The sequence below is a fragment of the Equus asinus genome, chromosome 25 (genome assembly GCF_041296235.1).
Source record: "Equus asinus isolate D_3611 breed Donkey chromosome 25, EquAss-T2T_v2, whole genome shotgun sequence".
NCBI classification, from domain to species: domain Eukaryota; kingdom Metazoa; phylum Chordata; class Mammalia; order Perissodactyla; family Equidae; genus Equus; species Equus asinus.
The window spans coordinates 41,293,381-41,312,439 of NC_091814.1; the positions used below are offsets into that span (position 1 = coordinate 41,293,381).

At 38.7% G+C, this 19,059-nt stretch overlaps 1 long non-coding RNA gene across 1 annotated transcript; it reads right to left on the reverse strand.

The window, feature by feature from the left end:
- Positions 1-997: 997 nt before the first annotated feature.
- LOC139042088 (uncharacterized) lies at positions 998-8,250 on the reverse strand. The gene is made up of 3 exons (XR_011498318.1): positions 7,910-8,250; positions 2,827-2,924; positions 998-2,630 (listed from the first exon to the last, which is right to left on the reverse strand). It is a non-coding gene; the product is annotated as an uncharacterized lncRNA (long non-coding RNA).
- Positions 8,251-19,059: the final 10,809 nt, after the last annotated feature.

Here is a 19,059-nt window from a genome sequence, read left to right on the forward strand (position 1 = left end):
TGTGTATAAATTGCTCCCACTATTATAGACTTGCCTATTTCTTTTTGGTTTTGACCATTTTTACTTTATATATTTTGAGGCCATGTTATCTTCTCTACTTAAATGTGGAGAAAAAAATAAAGAAGAAAAACTGGTTGCAAAGATAACTCCAGCTTCTTTTAATAAATCAAAAATATTGTTGGACAAGTAACTCACATTGTAGGACATTTTCCTGGGTGATATTTGTTATGGGTTATATTTTGTCCCCCCAAAGGAGATAATGTTGAAGTCCTGACCCCTAGAACCTCAGAATGTGACCTTACTTGGAGATAGGGTCTTTACAGAGCTAATCCAGTTAAAATGAAGTCATTAGAGTGGGTTCTAACCCTTATAAAAAGGGGAAGTTTGGACAGAGTCAGACATGTATAGGGAGGAGAAGGCCATCTGCAAGCCAAGAAGAGAGACCTGGAACAGATTTTCCTTCACATCCCTCCAAGGCCCAAGGCTGTAGACAGTTCTGTCCAAACTTCTAGCCTCCAGAGCGGTGAGACAATAAATTTCTGTTTAAGACACCCAATTTGAGGTATTTTCTTATAGAAACCCAGCCAAACTAATAAAACATTAATAACTTACAAGGCAAATTTGTTATTTAAAAAGAAAAGCATGTTTTCAGCAGAGGGAAGAAAAACACCTTGCTCCCCTTAAAACTGGAAAATGAGGAACCAGAAGTTAAGGAGAAAAGCTGATCTGCTATTTAATAGAATATCCTTTTATTTTTAACAGTAAAGTTAAAAATTTTTATCTGGTTTCAAGAGAGCTTTTTGTTTAATAAACTCAGTGGGTTAGTCTTATCGAGCAAAGGAAAACAATTCCCACGTTCTCAGAACTCCATTTCATGATTTCCTAATTAAGGATGAGAAAGACAATTCCCAACTTTCCTTCAGAGAAGATTGGTGTGATAAACGTAATTAACTCTAAGAGGTTTAATAATAAATCACCAAATCTCACAAGCATAATAAATATAACCAGAGAATTATTTTATTTTATTTTGGGGAGCCAATTATTTATTTTTTTAATTGCAGTAACATTGGATTATAACAGTATACAGCTTTCGGATGTACATCATAATATATTCTGAATTCTGTGTAGATTACATCATGTTCACCACCCAAAAGCTAATTACAGTCCACCCCCTCACATGTGAGCCTAATCACCCCTTTTGCGTCCCCCCCCGCCCCGGCTTCCCCCGTGGTACCCACTAATCCATTCTCCGTTGCTATGTGTTTGTTTGTCATTGTTTTTATCTTCTACTTATGAGTGAGATTACACTTTCTCCACCAGAGAATTATTTTAATATAGAGTCAGTGGAATAATCAAAAATTCAACTTCAAAGCAGCATGAATTACAAATATAGTGCAGATACATTAAACTTTTCTGGAAGTCAAATAATATAGAAGATTAATTTTCTTAGCATAGATCTCAGATCATGCTATTTTTGAGGTCACTTATTATCAGAAAGAGAGGTGTGTGATAATGTATAGCCTTAGCTGTCCTAAGACAATGTCAGCAAGGGTAACAATGTCCTCCTACAAACTCTTTATAGTGCCTTGCTAGAGAGAAAATATGAAGCTAAATAAATTACACAATATGAGTATGGCCCAAGAGTGAACTTCTTTAAGAACACCTGTAGAATTTTGCAATCACATGCACAGCTCTCCTTGTTCACAATATGCTGGTCTCTCTAATGTCCAAAAGTACCCTGCTCTGATACTGTGAGTTTTGAGGCTCTCGTCTCACATGATCAGACCAGCGCCTAGGATATGCATTTGATATGCGATCAACCGATGAATGAGACAAGACAATTTGATGTCATTCCATCTGTACTGAATCTCAGAAACCTGAAGCAAGTTTGCCGACAGTAAGAAATATACCTATCAGTTGTAAACCCCTGATTCTGACACCCAGTCTGATAAGACAGATATGTAGACAATTGGCTGGATCAATGAAAGTCTGATTTAAAGTACTTAGGTTTAAGTATCTCCAAGTCAAAATTTTGATAAAGGGTCACTTAATTCTTTTTTAGTTTACAGATTCTTAGAAACAGAAGAAAAGAATCTTGGAAGTCATCTTCTTTAATCATCAACTTAACGCAGGAACCTCATATAGATGGTCACCTAACCTCTTCCGAGACACTTCAAGTGATTTGAGTGATATAACTCTCACATATTTCTTCCATTCTACTGCCTGCCTGCTCTAGTTATTAGAAATGCTTTCCTTAGAGCGAACCCCCAATTGGCCTTCAGTTAAGTATACTCGTAATTCTTAACTTTGCCTTAGGGAGATATAAGAAGAAGTTCATCTTAGAAATGACAGCTCTTCAGATATCTAAAGTGAGCAGTTGTGTCTCCACTGAGTCTATTTCTAATTAACACATTTCTATATTTCAATAAATGCCGGGATACAGTTAATTTTCAGTGATGGGGTTGGAGATAAGTAGGGGCTGGGGAGAATGATTTAATTATAGAACTTCTTTAAAGGGATTTTTGGCCCTGACTCCAAGCTTGTCATAACCTCTCTACTAATTTGTGTCTGAGCTAAGTGTCACACGAAGGGAGTCCAGGGAATGTCCCAAGAGAAAGCCAGGAAGGCACCTGGAGAGGAGAAAACAGTGAGTTAGGATGAAAGGAACCTTCAGAGCACATACAGAAAGAAAGGTCTCAGATGATTTTATAGATTTTTCATGTTGTCTGTTGTCTCTTTCCTTATTCTTCTATTTCTGGCCTTTTAAATCATAGGCAAGAAAGATCATTATGAAAACATTATTAAGACTAAAATGCGGTGAGATACCTCAATTCAGCCATGAATTCCTTCGCTCTATGGAAAGCAGGATTTATACATTGTCCAGCAATTCTATTCTTCCCAAACTTGGTTCCATTGAAGACTCCCTGGAAAAAAGGATGCATATTAGTTTCCATTAATTTGTAATTTCTGTAAAATCTGATTTCAGCCTTTTAAATTTTGGTGCCTAAATCCTGAAAGACAAATGTCTTGAGAAAGATAACTAAAATGGTACTTCAGGGTGAATTGAATAAATACAAGCCATCTTTCACTGTTCCAATTCCCAGTAAGAGCAACCTATCCCTGTATGCATACAATATGAATTAATCCATCGAATCTCCAGATTTTAGGTACAAACACTTTACATCCACGCTGTACAATAAAGATATAAGCAGATTGCTATTCTAAAATACTTATTTTTTGTGGTATGGGTACATATTCTCTTTGGCAGCTAAAGGCCACCTAAGGGATGGAAGTAGGGAATGGGAGCATTCCAGGTGGCTAAAAACAAGACCCTATTTATCCCTGTACCTGCCCTTGCCTTTTCTATGCTGGCTCAGCATATCTACTGGTGTTGTTTCTGCTCATTCCTCCAGTCTGTCACATATGTATAGCCACAAAACATACATAGAATAAACCCATCCCTCTTATTTGCACGATCCTACTTTTACTAACCAGCCTCAGCCCAGCCAGTCTAAGCCCACATAATTGTGTTGCAATTAGCATCAGAAAAATACATCCCAGCACCACCAATGCCTTTTGTAGAATGTGAGATTGCCAAAGTTTCAATTATGTGGCAACGATGATTATACTGCTTGATGTGGTAGACACATTCCTTCTGATGATGGTCATTACAGAAACAAAATTATTGTTCAAAAAGCAAAGGCAGGGAAAGAAAAATAAAGGCCCAGAAAAAAATCGATACATTACCAGATGCTAAAGGTTTTATTTTTGAGAAGCAGATTCCTGTTAAAGTATATCATTCCTAAGGCCTAGAGAAGTATCTAAATGTGACATATTAGTGTGGTTTTTGGAATATATTTAAATCTCTCCTTAAATATATAAAGCCCATATCCTTCCAAACAAAAATACATGTGACATTCAGAAGCACACACCCCAAATCTAGGGGCTGAAAATAAGCAGGGAACCTTTGATGGTCATGCTCTGTATCTCAATAGAGATTTGGGTTGCATAGGAGAATATCTGGCAAAACTTATTGCATGGAATACTTAAGATTTGTACATTACATATAAATTTTATCTCAAGAGAAAAAATCATAAGCAAATATTGAGCTCTAGTTAACGATGTATATGCTGAAGTGTTTAGGGGTGAAGTGTACTGCTGACTGCAACTTACTTTAAAATACTTAAAAGATAAGATGAATTTTTGGATGGGTACATGGTTAGATATGTGAATAAAACAAGTATTGTAAAATGTTAAAATATACGGTACACATCAGTTTAAGTCAAATAGTACTTATTTTATCAGAGTACCACATACACAGTACTCTAAGTTGCCAACTAGAAGTTTGGATACTTCTTTGCTATTTAATACACAAGTGACATTTATTTCTAGGCCTTATTTTGATTATCTCTAAGTTGTAAATTGTCATCCCTAATATTAAAGTTAGAAACGTAACTTTATATGTTATTTGATCTAAGAAACACGAAGAAAATATAACTAGGGATTTTTCCATCAGTCTGGGCTACGTGGCAATAATGATCTCATAATTTTAGAGGGTCACAACAACAAAGGTCTACTTCTCACGTCTCCAGTGGAGTCAGGTTTGACTCAGCTCCTTGTCTTCTTCACTGAAGAACCAAGGACGAAACAGCAGCCCCTACCTAAAATAAACGTTTCACGTCAGAAGGGAAAAAGCTAGTGGTGACTGACTGACCACAGAAATGGCTCTGAAAGCTTCTGTTCAGAAGTGGGACTGCCATTTTCAGTAGTATTTCAGTGATCAAGACAAGTCACATGACCACGGCTGCTACAAGCAGAGATACGTCATCCTTCCATAGGCAGGGAACCTACGGAAGAGGCAACGAATACTTGGAATAAAAACACAATCTATTACAAAGTAATAAAACTTTCAAATTTTAGCAAAAATATATTAAACTACTACGTGCCACTACCTACATAATTAAGGAAATAGGTATTCAACAAATGTTTGTTGAAGAATGACTTTTTCTGTGTTGTATCTTTCCAAATTTATAGAGGAATCACAAATTATTCAATAGGATCCAGGAAAAGAATGTAAATGAGGGAAGATCTCGGGTTAACACAGTAAGGCCTGGAGTGGGCTATGGGGAGTACAACCCTTTCAGTGTCACCTTGCATTGGTGTGGTACATTTGTTATGAGTGGTGAACCAATACTGATACATTATTATGAAGTCCATAGTTTACATTAGGGATCATTCTTTATATTGTACAGTTTTACGGGTTTTCACAAATGCATAATGCCATGTATCCATCACTACAGTATCATACAGAATAGTTTCACTATCCTGAAAATCCCTTGCTCCCTCACCCCTCTGCCTGAATCTCTGGCAAACACTGATCTTTTCCTGTTTCTGTAGTCGTGCCTTTTCCAGAATGTCATATAGTTGGAATCATACAGTATGCATGTAGCCTTTTCAGGTTGGCTTTTTCCACTTCGCAATATGCATTTAAGGTTCCTCCATATCTTTTCATGGCTTGACAGTTTATTTCTTTTTATTGCTGAATAATATTCCATTGTATGGATGTAACAGAATTCGTTACTCTATCACCTACTGAAGAACATCTTAGTTGCATCTAATTTTTGACAATTATGAATAAGGCTGCTATAAACATTTGTGTAGACATACGTTTTCAATTCATTTAGGTAAATACCTATGAGGACATTGCTGGATCCTGTGGTAAGTGTATGTTCAGCTTTAAGTATTTTTCTTGCTCATAAATCTGCAGCTTTGCTGGGTTTAGCTGACCTTGGATGTGTTCGGCTGGGCTAAGCTGGGCTCCACTAGGTTCAGTTAGGATTGGATCTACGCTGTAGGTTAGGTTTGGTCTACTCCACATGTTTCATTCTGGGATTAATAGTGATCCAGGACATGTTTTTCTCACGGCAAGAGAAGCACAAGAGGCCAGGCTAACCCATGCAGACTTCAGGCCTCCATTCACGACATGACCGCTAACAGTCCATTGGCCAGCAAATACATGGCCAAGACCAAAGCCAAAAGGTCAGATTTGAATATTCCACTTACTCTACTGGGAGACATTGCAAAGTCACTTCGCAGCAGGAGAAAGGAAAGGAGTGAAGAATTGGGAACAATAATCCCATCTACGACACCGGCCTGTGGTGACTACGAAAATGCTAACTTCTCAATTTCTTTGAGTCTCAGTTTCTTCATTTATAAAATGAGAAGAATTTCAAGTAACATTGCAGAATTAGTATGAAAATCAAATGAGACTGTGTACACACAATATCTCCAAGTTTTATAAAGTTCTACACATGTAAGACATTATTACAGAAAAAAGTTTGTTGGTATTAAAATGATTGTTTTCAGAGACCAGAAGCACAGAATTCAATTGGCTTAGTCAGCAACAACAACACACAAAAAAACTTTAGACAACTTTCAAAAATAATCACAGTCATGAGAATTTCCATACTGTATGTTACAATTGACTTTCAAATAATATTTATACTAGAGATTGAAAGAAATAGAAGCTAATAGGAGAGGGGAAATGTTAACATTTCACATTTTAAACACTAAAAATATCAAACGAGTGTTATCTTCTCCTTACAAAATGGCATTTATTAACGTCAGTACATGTTTTATCCATATTTTTCCAATAGAAGGAATAGTTTCAATGAACCATCCTCAACTATCCCCCATCCCTTTCCATCAACCTCCTTGAACTCCTATCAAGATCTTCTCAGTGCTGCCCAACCAGAGTGTCCATCAAGACTCACTCCCCAAACAAATTTTATTTCCATCTACTCATCTGTAGAATCTTTAGTCCAAACATCAATCTATTCATTTGTCCATCCCTCCCCTCCCACCTATATGTCCATCTTTCTAGCTATCCCCTTACCCACCAGTACATCCACCCAGCCAACATTTACAGAATACCCACTGGTACTGTGCAAGGCATAGGAATATTGAGAGAAAGACACTACTCTAACAATTTGGCACAGAAACAAGCAAACAGAAAACTCTATCACAGTGTGAAAAGCATCATCGGAGATGAGCATCACAGAGCACTGTGGTAGTACAGAGGCAATGTCTGTACTTGGAGAAAAGACACATTGGAAATTTCTGGGGGAAGTGATATATTTCCTGAATTTTGAAGGAAAAATAGGTATTGGGAAAGTGGAGAAGCAGCAGTATGTACAAAGGCACAGAGTTATAGGAAAGCAAAATGAGTCTGGAGAAACTGAGTAGCTTGGCCTGGCTAGAACTAGAATGAATAATCAGAGATGACTAAAGAGGCGGACAGAGATGACATGGCGGATGGCCTTTTCATTAGGTGACGTTTCAAATCCTATGAAGAAAGCTGCTGAATTTCTATCCACCTACATACTGTTTAGTATCTTAGTTAGGTGTACTTTTTTCAAAGGCACACTCTATTCCTTCTGCTTTCCCCAATTTCCAACTCAGGATGTGGAGACCTCTCCTTACAGATAAATTTTGAAAATTTAAAAGCAGTTTAAACAGCAACCTGACTAAGTAATAAGTCAAGGCAAGAAGAGGCAGGCATCATCAGTTGTTTCAAAGAAAGTAAAATACTGAGTAAATCGTTAGATACTCACCCATTTCTTCCTCTTGTACAACTTTTGCTCTTTACTACGCATTTAGTAATAACAGTATTCATGCCTCCACAAAGGGAAAAACTAGTTCTAACTATTCCTGAGGAAATTACAAGCTACCGCACATCTCTAACTGGGAGCATTAACATCCAAGCTGTGGTGTATCATTCTGCGGCGTCAAGGGACTGTTTCTTAGTTGTTTAGGGAGCTTCTGTCACCTGAATAAATTAAGGACAAGATGATGTGGCCTGCAGCCAGGGTGGGATGAGGGAAAAGAGTAGGAAAACTTAAGCACAAACCTAGAGTCCTGGCTTCTAAAAGGCTTTACTCTCGCTGCTTCTGTAGAATTATCTTTCCTCACGTCCGTCCCTGCATTGACTCCACGGATTCTGCTGCCCAATGGACAGCTTATCCCCAGCTCGGTTAGGGAACTTCACGAAAGTAACCCACCACGAGGCAGCCGCAGCCCTGGTCTCCTTATGATCTGGCCCAACCGCCCCGCCCCAAGCTCCCACTTTCTGGCCCGGAGTCGCTCGGAGGGGCTGCGCTGCGCCAGGCCCTGCCCGCGTGCTCGGGCGACAAAGGCGGCGCCCGATCCATCCACCGGAGACGCCACGCGCTCTGCGCTCCAGGTGCCGCCTTGCTCGGCCTCCACCAGCACCGCCTCCTTCACCACAACGCATGGCCCCCGCCCCGCCCCGCCCCGCCCCGCGCGGCTCACCGCGTATTTTATCCTAGCCGGCAACCTCGGCCGCTTCTACCCCGCCCACCCTCGTGGAGCAAAGAAACCTGCCCCCAGCCCCGCCCCCGGTCCTGACAGATAAGCGTCCCAGCCAACCAGGCTTCGAATTTTCCTCCTGCTCGCTTGCCCCGCCCCAGCAATGAGACACACACCCTGCAGACGAGGCTCCGCCCCCAGTCCGTATCAGAGGAAAGTGGACTCCAGAAGAATAACTTGCCCAACCATCTATCCAGCATTTACTGAGCACCTGTCGGTGCCCAGGGCTGTGGGCCAAGCGAGGGAAGGGCGCGGGGAGTCGGGGTGGGGTGTGGGGAGTGGGGTTTGGGGAGGTGGAGGTGAGGGGTGGGGGAAGCGCAAGGGTAAAAAAGGCGTAGTGGTTCCTGCTCTTCCCAACTTCAGTCCCGCAAAACAGGATAAGTAAACAAGAGAGTGGGTGTTATCTAAGGAAAGTGCAGGAGGCTGTGGGAGTAAATAGCAAATACTAATCCAACTAGACTAGTAGGTCTGGGAAGGTTTCTTCGAGGAACTGTCATTTAACCTGAGACCTGAAGAATAAGGGAGTTAGCTAGGCAAAAGAAGCCGGGGTGCAAAGGAGAGGAGACAGAGTTTCAGTAAGAGAAACAGCATTTGGGAAGTCTTCTGGTGAGAGATCACAGTAAGTTCCAGACACTCAAAGAAGACCAATGTGGCTGGATCAGAGAGTAGTCCAGCAAGAAATGAAGCTGGACAGGGAACCAGAAGTCAGATTCTAGAGGATTCTGTAAGACAGGTTGAGGGGCCCACACTTTATCCTAATGAAAAGTTCTCAAAGGCTTTAAAGCAGCTAAGTGGCCTGATTAGATCTAAACTTTACAAAGATTGCTCTGATGACAGTGTGGACAATGCGTTGGAAGAAGGCAAGACTAGAGAAAGGAAAATCAGTTAGTAGATTGGCGGTGATCCAGTAATGTGAGCTAGCGGGGTAGCAGTGGGGATGAAGAAGATGGGTGGATTTGAAAGATGTTTAGGACATAGAAGTAACAAAACTTGGATGGTGCAGCAGATAAGTGAGGAAGGAGAAAGACTCAAGGGTGACTCTGATTTCTGGCATTAGCAACTAGGTGGACAGTGACCATAAGAGTTCTTTCTCTCTTTCTTCTCCATGTCTTTACCATTTTCATAGCCATTATCTTACTGCCTTTGGTGATTCTCATCTGTGCAGAGACTTTATTGCCTTTCCAGATTATAAATTCCTTGAAGACATGGACGCCATTTTTTTTTCAGGTTTTCTTTTGCTTAGATTGTGCCATAAAGGACTCACTGAATCATATGTTGAATGATCAAATGAATGAATGACCTCGAGGTTTTGAGTCTCAAAACTGGAAAAACTAAAGTTGTTAGAGAGGCCAGGGCCCAAGCTGTGTGTAAACTTGAAGTTCTGAGGATTGTTGAGCTTGTGGACTAAGAAGGCATAAGTCAAAGCCTGGGGTTGGAGAAAGTAACATTTCTGTAAAGGGCCAGATGGTAAATATTTTAGGCTTTGTGGGCCTAACTTTGTCACAACTGCTCAACTCTGCGATGGTAACACAAACTAACCATAGGCAATACATAAACAAATAGACATGGCTGTCTTTCAATAAAACTTTAGTTACAAACGCAGCCAGTGGCCCAGATTTTGCGCATGGGTTATAGTTCTCCAACTCCATTTCTGCACCATGATTTCTATATCTGAGTGCTGACTGGGATGAGGAGTTTGTTTTGCAGTGCAAACCACCTCAGAAAACCACAGAGATGGCCTCAGCTTCCCTCCTCATCAATACCTCTGTGCTGGTGTAATGCCAAATATACAGTAGGTGCCTAGTAAATGTTACGTCAAGGTCACCCATGAACGCAATATTAAAGAGTCACAGAGCCTGGGAAGACCTCTCCACCAAGAGTTCTTGGCAATAACAGGGAATCGGATAGTAACACCAAAGTATCATTCTGATAACTGGCTTCTATTCCTCTTCAGTTTTCTTACTTACTATGTGTCAGATATTGTGCTAGGTATTTTTTCATAACTCATGTAGGATTCACAAAACAACCTGGCAAAGAAGGTACTTTTATTCTCACCTCAGGAATGAAGATACTGAGTGTTATGGGTTGAATTATGTTCCCCCCAAGACAATATGTTCAAGTCTTAACCCTCAGTACCTCAGAATGGGACCTTCTATTTGGAAATAGAGTTATTGTAGCTATAATTATTTAAGTTAAGATGAGGTCATACTGGAGTAGGGTTGGTTCCTATTCCAATAGGACTGGTGTCCTTATAAGAAGACAGCTATGGAAAGACGCAGAGACACAGGGGGCGTGCCATATCAAGACTGAGGACTGGAGTGACGCATCAGCAAGCCGAGGAACAGCTGGGGCTACCACAAGTTAGGAGAAGGCATGGAACAGATCCTCCCTAGAGTCTTTGAGAGAGCATGGTCCTGCTGACACCTTCCCTTTGGACTTCTCACCTCCAGAATTATAAAATAATAAATTTCTGTTCTAAGCCACCTGGTTTTTGTTATGGCAGGCCTAGGAAACGAATACATTGAGACTCAAGGAATTTGTCAATCACTTGTCCAAGATCACTCAGCTAGTTTGGGACAGAGTCAATATTAAAACCCACAGCTGTCTGGCTCCTAAATGCATGCTTCTTTGATTACACTGAGGTGAATCAATCTTTGGTTCTACTTTACTGTGATGAAATGATATAAAACCAAATACTGACTCATACCAGAAAAGTGATTTCCCTCTCTTCTATTCTCTCTACAATATTGCCTATGAACAATATTACTTCCTTTAGCAGAATTCTCTAGCAATACCATCTTTGAAAATAATGTTTCTAAGACTATCCTTTATAGTCACAAGCTATAAGTTCTGCTTTTCACCCTCTTCTTGCCTCACCCTATTCATTTTTTAACTTTTTTTTTTTAAAGTAAACCATCTTAATCTATTTATACATGGCATATTCTTTTTAAAAACTTCTCCAGCAACACCTTAATGAAACCTCTTAAATACAGTCAATAAATATCTCTAGGTGATATTTCCTGGAAATCAGGGAAAGGAAGGTGAGAAAAAGTAGTAAGTGTTTTACACCTTTTAAAATATATTATCTCTGATTTTCATTCAAGTCCTGTGAAGCAAGCATTATCAACCTTATTTTTGGAAGGAAAAAAACTCAGGCTCAAGAAGATTAAGAAACTTGCTTAAGATCAAAGCTAGTATGTGATAGAGCCAACACTTCCCCAGTTCTATATGGCTCTAAAGACCATGCTTTCCTCAGTTTACCTTAGTCACACGTATTATTCTCCCCTCCTTCCATCACCTTCTTTGTGGCATTATTTTGAAACTAACACTACTTTTTCCCATTTCCTTCCCAAGAAGTCACTTGGAGTTGTCATTTTCCATATTCACATATATCACTAAATCCTTGCTTTCCTTTTCCAAAATTGGCCAGAAGTATTATCGTGAAGTATGCAGAAATCCTCTCAGGCATCCTCATTTCTTTTGATCATTTGGCACATTTTAACAACGCCTTGTACAGTTCTTTGGAGATTGACAATCACAGCTGGCTTTTTCTCTTTTCCTACATTCTCAGAGGCTGAGGTGTCCTTTCTCCATATGAGACCTACCCCCATCCATCTAGACCCTTGATTCCATTCCTTTCAGTCTCTGGGATCTTTCTCTGTTCAAGTCTGAGATCTTTCCCTGTCTCCCTCCTCCCCACAGCTTCCTCTCTGCTTGCTAATATTCCCACTTCAAACAAGAAAATCCTTTATCCCATCCACTCCTCAAGTCATCACACAACGACACTCTTTCCATCTTTTTCTAACCAGCTTTTGAAAGGAAAGTGTAATCTACAGTTGTCACCTCCATCTCTTCTTCAGCCAACCAACTGGTCAGATTTTGCCCTCACCTTCCACTGAAACTGCTCTAAGATTACACAAAGCCTCTTAAATGTCAAAGTCAATGCATGCTTTGAGGTCACCATCCTACTCCATTTCTCTGTTGCATTTGACCATTTTCATCATCCCATTCTGCTTAAAACTCTTTCCTCCCTTGGTTTCTAGAAGATTGTATCCATCTTTGCTCTTCTTTATTTCCTGGTTTTATGCTTCCTCTGCCTTCTAACATGGCCCACGGCTTGTCTCTCATTTCATGCTGTCCTGAGAATTTTTCCACTCTGATAGTTTCAACCAACACTTTGATGCAGAGCTGTACACCAAACTATATAGCTGATCATGTCCTCACCTCACCTCCTCTTCAATATTTTCAAAGGACTTACTTTTCTTAAGATGAGTTTTGAAGAAAAAGAGGAAATTTGCTGTCAGACTCATAAAATAGAGAATATTTGCAGGCAGCTGCAAAATCATATGCAGAGATAAAGAGATATGAAAGATTAGTACAGATTGAAGGGGTTGTAATCAGTTCAGTCACGCTACAGCATGAAGTGGAACTGGCAGGGGTGGGAGAAACGAGAGGTGAGGCTAGGCAGATAGGCAGGGGTCAAAGGATATGAAAGATCTTACATGCCATGCAGATGGTTTCAGATTTCACCCTGTGTATGGTGAACCATTGTGGAATTCTGAGCAGAAGAGTACCATGGTTGGCTCTGAATTCTAGAAAGCTCATTATGTTAGGAGGGTGAAGAAAGGATGAGACTTAGAGGCAGGAGACCAATGAAGCCTTGCCAATAACCCGGGTGAAAGTTGATGATGGAGTGCACTAGGGCAATAGAAATGGTTTGGATGGTAGAGACAATGGGCTTTTCGAAAGTGGAATCGAGAATTTGGTGATTTATCAAAAAGGTACATAAGAAGGTGGACTCTAGGATGATAGGTTTCTAGTTTGAGTAAGTGGGTAGATGAAAAACTATTCAGCACAATGGATTATAAGAAGTGAAGTAGATTTATTGGACAACATTCATTCATTCATCCCCCGAGCAGATATTTACTGAGCATTTTCTACATGCTAAGCAATGTGCTAAGAAGCCCTTGAATGATTTCCATTTTGCATATAGGTTTGAGATGCCTTGAAACATTCAGGTTTGAGATGTCTAGCTAACAGGTAGAGAAAGGCATCTAAAACTCAAGAGACATGTCGCCATTGTGATGTTATTGTTAAAAAAAATTGTGACATGTTCTTGGGGGTAAATTTTTGCCCAGATGCTTAATGAGCCATACTCAGCAGACAATATTAGTGAAATGAGAATTAGTTGAAATCTATAATAATCCTATCCCATGTTAATGATATTGCTTTCTTAAATAATATTCTATCAAGTTGTGTTCCTGTATGATTAACATAATATTGAAAAAAGAACAATGTTCAACTGCATGATTAAGCAGTATATGGCTGATTTCTGCAAAACTAAGATAGAGTCAAGGGTTAAAAATCCTCTTCAGGAGCCATCCCTGATGGCCTAGTGGTTAGAGTTTGGGGCTCACCACTTTGGTGGCCTGGGCTGGTTTCCCTGTCGCGGAACCACACCACTTGTCTGTCAGTTGTCATGCTGTGGTGGCAGCTCACATAGAAGAAGTAGAACAACTTATAGCTAGGATATACAACTATACACTGGGACTTTGGGGAGGAAAAAGTAAATAAATAAAGATAAAAAATAAAAGAAAGAGGAAGATAGTCAACAGATGTTAGCTCAGGGTGAATCTTTCCCTTCAAAAAAAAATTCCTCTTCAGGTCTGGCCCCATGGCCAAGCAGTTAAGTTCTCGCACTCTGCTGCAGGCGGCCCACTGTTTCGTTGGTTTGAATCCTGGGCGTGGACATGACACTGCTCATCAAACCACACTGAGGCAGCGTCCCACATGCCACAACTAGAAGGACCCACAACAAAGAATATACAACTATGTACCGGGGGGCTTTGGGGAGAAAAAGGAAAAAATAAAATCTTTAAAAAAAAAAAAATAAATAAATAAATAAATAAATTCCTCTTCATAAGCATTTTGTCAGTCTCAAAGAAATTGCTGCCTTCACCATCTTTAGCAGTGTCCCTTGACTTTACAACATTTTATATATGATTACTAGTTATATATTGGTGATAGCATTGTGAGTACAATCTGTTTTGGAAAATAGGCAAAATTTAGAAACAGCTTAAATGTATGTATACGTTTGACCCAGTAATTCAGCTTTTGGAAAATTCAGCAATTATAAAGAAATCATCTAAGCAATGGAAAAAGGTATATGCATGATGATGTTTATCACAGCTTTATGTATAATTTTTAAAGGAAAGGAAGCAACCTTGGTGCCCGCAGGAGTAAATTATAGTTCATTTATATGTGTCCATTAAAATTATGGTTAGGAGAATTATAGAGAGACATGGAAAATGCATAGGATAGAATGGTACCAGTTTTGGAAAAAGAAAAATTTTAAGTAGCTATAATTACAATTTTTTGAAAAATACATAGGAAAAATAATGGGAGTAAATTTGACAAAATAACGAGTTATATTCGAATGGGGGAATTAAGTGTTATTTTTTAATTTTCCAAATTATCTGTGTATCAGAGATTTGTCATCTTTGTTTTCCCAGTGACCACTTTCCCTTTTTCTGGTAAAAGTGCCCTGCCTCTCCATAGGAATTCCCCGTTCCTTCTCTGAGTTCATGTGGTTTAAGTCAAGTTGATGCCACCCCTGCCAGGCATATAGCCCAGGCCAAGATCATCAGAGGCAATTAGACCCAATTCTAGGACTTTTACTGGAACTTTTGGTGAAAGTTCAAGTTCTTTCCACTTGTTAAGATGATAGGATGGAAGTCTAGAGCTGCAGGAGGTAGAAACCTGCACCATGTTGTCACCATGAGGTAGAATCTATCTGTCAAAAGAGCCAAGACAGAGGAAAGCAGAGATGAGAGATGGAGATGAGGAGACTGAATCTTGGGAACATTGTTTGAGCCTCTGGCATTAGTCATGTCTGATGGGAGACTAATCCTGAACTTTTCAATTACGTGGGCCTGTAACTTATTTTTTGCTTAAGCCAGATGGATTCTTTTTCTCTTTTAATTTACAATAGAAAGAGCCTTGATTAATTGAATAATCAGATTATAGTATATTACTTTTACGTTGTTTATAAAAGGACATATGCATCAATAAGCATCCTAAAGCATCCTAAGCGCTCTAAAGTTTGCATTTGTTTCTTGACCTGCACTAGTAATGTGGATGAAATATTGATATTAATTTCCAGGTTCCAGAAATTCTAGAAATCTTGACTTGGCCCAGACACATTGCCTTCATGAAGTTACTGAAGGCTTTAAACAGAGGGAACAAAGTAATACAGAAGGACTTACTATAAATTGGGCTAGTGTTTGTTACTCCGATAATAGACAGTTTTTTGTTTTGTCTCTCTATCACCTCTCTCTTCTTCTACTAAAGCATTCCCTACGTCCTTTGGGTAACAATTTTCCTTCCCAGCCCTGCAAGGGTAGGTATGTTATCTCAATTAGGCCATTCAGGGCCCTTTGGGATTTTTTCAAATAGAAATTAAGGAAAGACATTCTCTTTTCTCTGGAGTTGAGGAGAAAAGATGCTGGTGCCTATGATTCTACTCTTGTTAAGGATCCTGGTCTGAGAAAAAGAATCCAACTTCCTGAAGAAAGCAAAGTCAAGAGAGAAAGTCCAGAAGGCCAATTTATCCAGTTCTAGTCATCCCCAAGAATAGCTACATTTCTGCTCTTCCCATAGTTTGGTTATATGGGCCAATAAATTCCCTTTTTTTCTCCTCATGTACTTCCACTGGAGTTGTTCACTTGCATCTGAGAGTCCTGACTAAATATACCGCCAGAGCAGTGTCCTGGTAAACCTGGGTAGGGCCATACAGCCAAGCCTACAGGCCACTGCAGACCTGTTCTTTCCTTAAACCATGTGCCAAATCCTGTGATTTTGCCAAATTCTGGTCAGTGGGATGCCACTGTTGGAGACCAACCCAAAGATTTTCACTTAGGTGTGTGTCTTAGTCTATTCAGGCTGCTATTACATATCACCATGGACTGGGGGGCTTAAACAACAGAAATTTATTTCTCACAGTTCTGGAGGCTGGGAAGTCCAAGACCAAGGCTCTGGCAGATTTGGTGTCTGGTGAGGGCCTTCATCCTGATTCACAGACTGACATCTTTTTGCTGTGTCCTCACATGGTACAAAGGAGGTCTCTGAGGTCTCTTTTATAAAAACACTAATCCCATTTATGAGGCCTCTGCTTTCATGATCTAATCAGCTAACAAGGGCCTGCCCTCCAAATACCCTCACACTGGGGATTAGGTTTCAACGTACGAATTTGGGAGGGACGAGAACACTCAGTCTATAGCAGTGTACGAATGAGGAACACAGAAGATAGTGCTAGATGGCAGGGCATGTTTTGACGGGGGAAGCCCTAAGTCAAGTTACCCACTTAGAGGAATAGAAGGAGTAGGAGAGAGAGATAACAAGATGGCGAGTCAGCTGTGAGGAGGCAGATGCTTAGCTGTAAAGGAAAATAGAAGAGATCCAAGGAAGTGGGCTCAATTTGCCCGCTCATCTACATGGCATTGAAAAATGGAAGAAACAACCACTAAGAAATATGGTTCAATCAATGGCCTGGAATCCAACTCGATTAACAATTCCTTCTCCCTTGGGAAAGGGCAAAGAGCTAAAGAAGTGACAGAAGAGAAGGTAAGAAGGTAGAGAATCAGACAGAAATTGCCTTCTCCCTAGTCACATGTGGCTGTTAAACACTTGAAATGTGGCTAGTACAACTAAGGAACTAAATTTTTAAATTTGTTTAATTTTAATTAACTTAAAACTTCAAACTATAGCAGTGTAAAATGTTTCTCCACTAAACACAGCTTTTTTTTTTTTTTGGTAGCATCGTATTTTACTTTAACCATTGTGTTGTCTCAGATATTATTATTGTAACACAGTGTGTGTCAGGCATGTGCGTCATTACATAACCACATCATTGATCCAGTTTGTGTCGATCTGTTGATTCAGTTTGAATAATTTTTTCTATGCATTCAATGCATTTATTTGAATATTTTATACAGCAGCCTGAGTTACAATAGTATCTATGTAAATTATAATTGGTAACTAAATTTAAATACATATTATTTTCATTATAATGCAATTAAATTATTTTTCCAGCTTAAAAAATAAGTATGGACAGATTTTTAAATTTAAAATGAAGGCATAAAACTGAAGTGGAATCAAATGGAAACGCAGAAGCTGGCACTATCACCTGGAGAGTAAGGAAAAACGGCAGATTGAGAGAAGGTATGATGTAAATTTCACAATGAATTTCAATCTACTGAGCAAAATTTTACAAAACTATCTGTTATGTAAAAAAATATTTTAAGATAATAAAATGGATGTTTTCAGCAAATATATGGCAAATTTGATCAATAGTTAAGAAAGAATCAATGAAATTAATTTCCTGAAATCAAAATTAAATGACCAAGAAAAATATTTTTTAATGGTTTTAGCAGGATCTGAATTTATAACATTCATTGGTTATAAAACAACTTGGATTCTTGCGCGTGCACACACACACACATACACATATGCAGTTTTAGAAGGAGAGATGGTATGAGAAATTATTATTTGTATGGAAATTTTGTTAGAAAATTGTGAGCAAAAGACTGAAAACGTATTTTACAAAAAGTAAAATATCTTCAGTTAAACCATCAAACTATTTTCCATAGAACACAAGACCTTTCTAACAATATCAAAGATCAACTGATTCCAAATGTGGAAAATTGCTAAAGAAAAACAATTCATTGCTTTGTTCCTCTGTATGATAAAGATTGAAAACATTTGTGGTTAATTTTCAGAAGCAGATTATGACAAGTGTCATGGATAAAGTTAAGTTTTTCAGTGTATATGGGCAAATGCTTATGAATTGTTGCCGATTGATGGAATGTGGAAAGAAATAGGAGTCAGTAAATGTAATGATCTTTGTGTTCTTTGCATTATTTGTTGAGTAGTAGAAGAGTTTTGTAAAAACTTACTGTACTATTACCTCCGATTTTCTTTTTGGAAGCCAAAGGAATGCTTGCCAAATATTCAATAATCAAAGATAAAAATGGCAGTGTGTTATTTATGATTTCTCACTCTCATGCTTCTGATATGAACAACCAAATTTGAAGCTCTCAGGAAAAGAAAAACACATATAAGACCTAGATAGTCAGGTATTGACGCTGCAATTGAAACTTTTCATAATACAAATCAATAATAATGATTCCTACAATTTCTCTAATATAAATCAAAATGTACAAGTTTTAGTCCTAATAGGCAGTGTTATATAAGTTAGATGCAAAAACTTCCAAAAAATTTGAATAATTGTTTATTAATATTTATAAATATAGTATTGCTTTTCAATTTATATAAAATCCCTTTAAATTTGTTGCTAATAATACAAGAGTTAATGCGTTTGCTTAACTTGGACAAAAATAGTATTGAATCTGAAATACGTTTGTTTCACAGTTAAAGCAATTCTTCTAAAAAGGATGAACCAGTTTTATAAATGTGAATGCAGATATTAAAGGATATGATGTTTTGGTACTTGATTCGGTTATGGGAAAACTTTAAAATATGTTTGGAACAACTTGGGTATATAAATCTACTTTTTGAACTGTCAATTTTATGAAATATAACTACAAATATTTCTGATGAAAATTTAGCATCTGTATTGGGATGTGCTGTAAGTATAAAATACACTTCAGATTT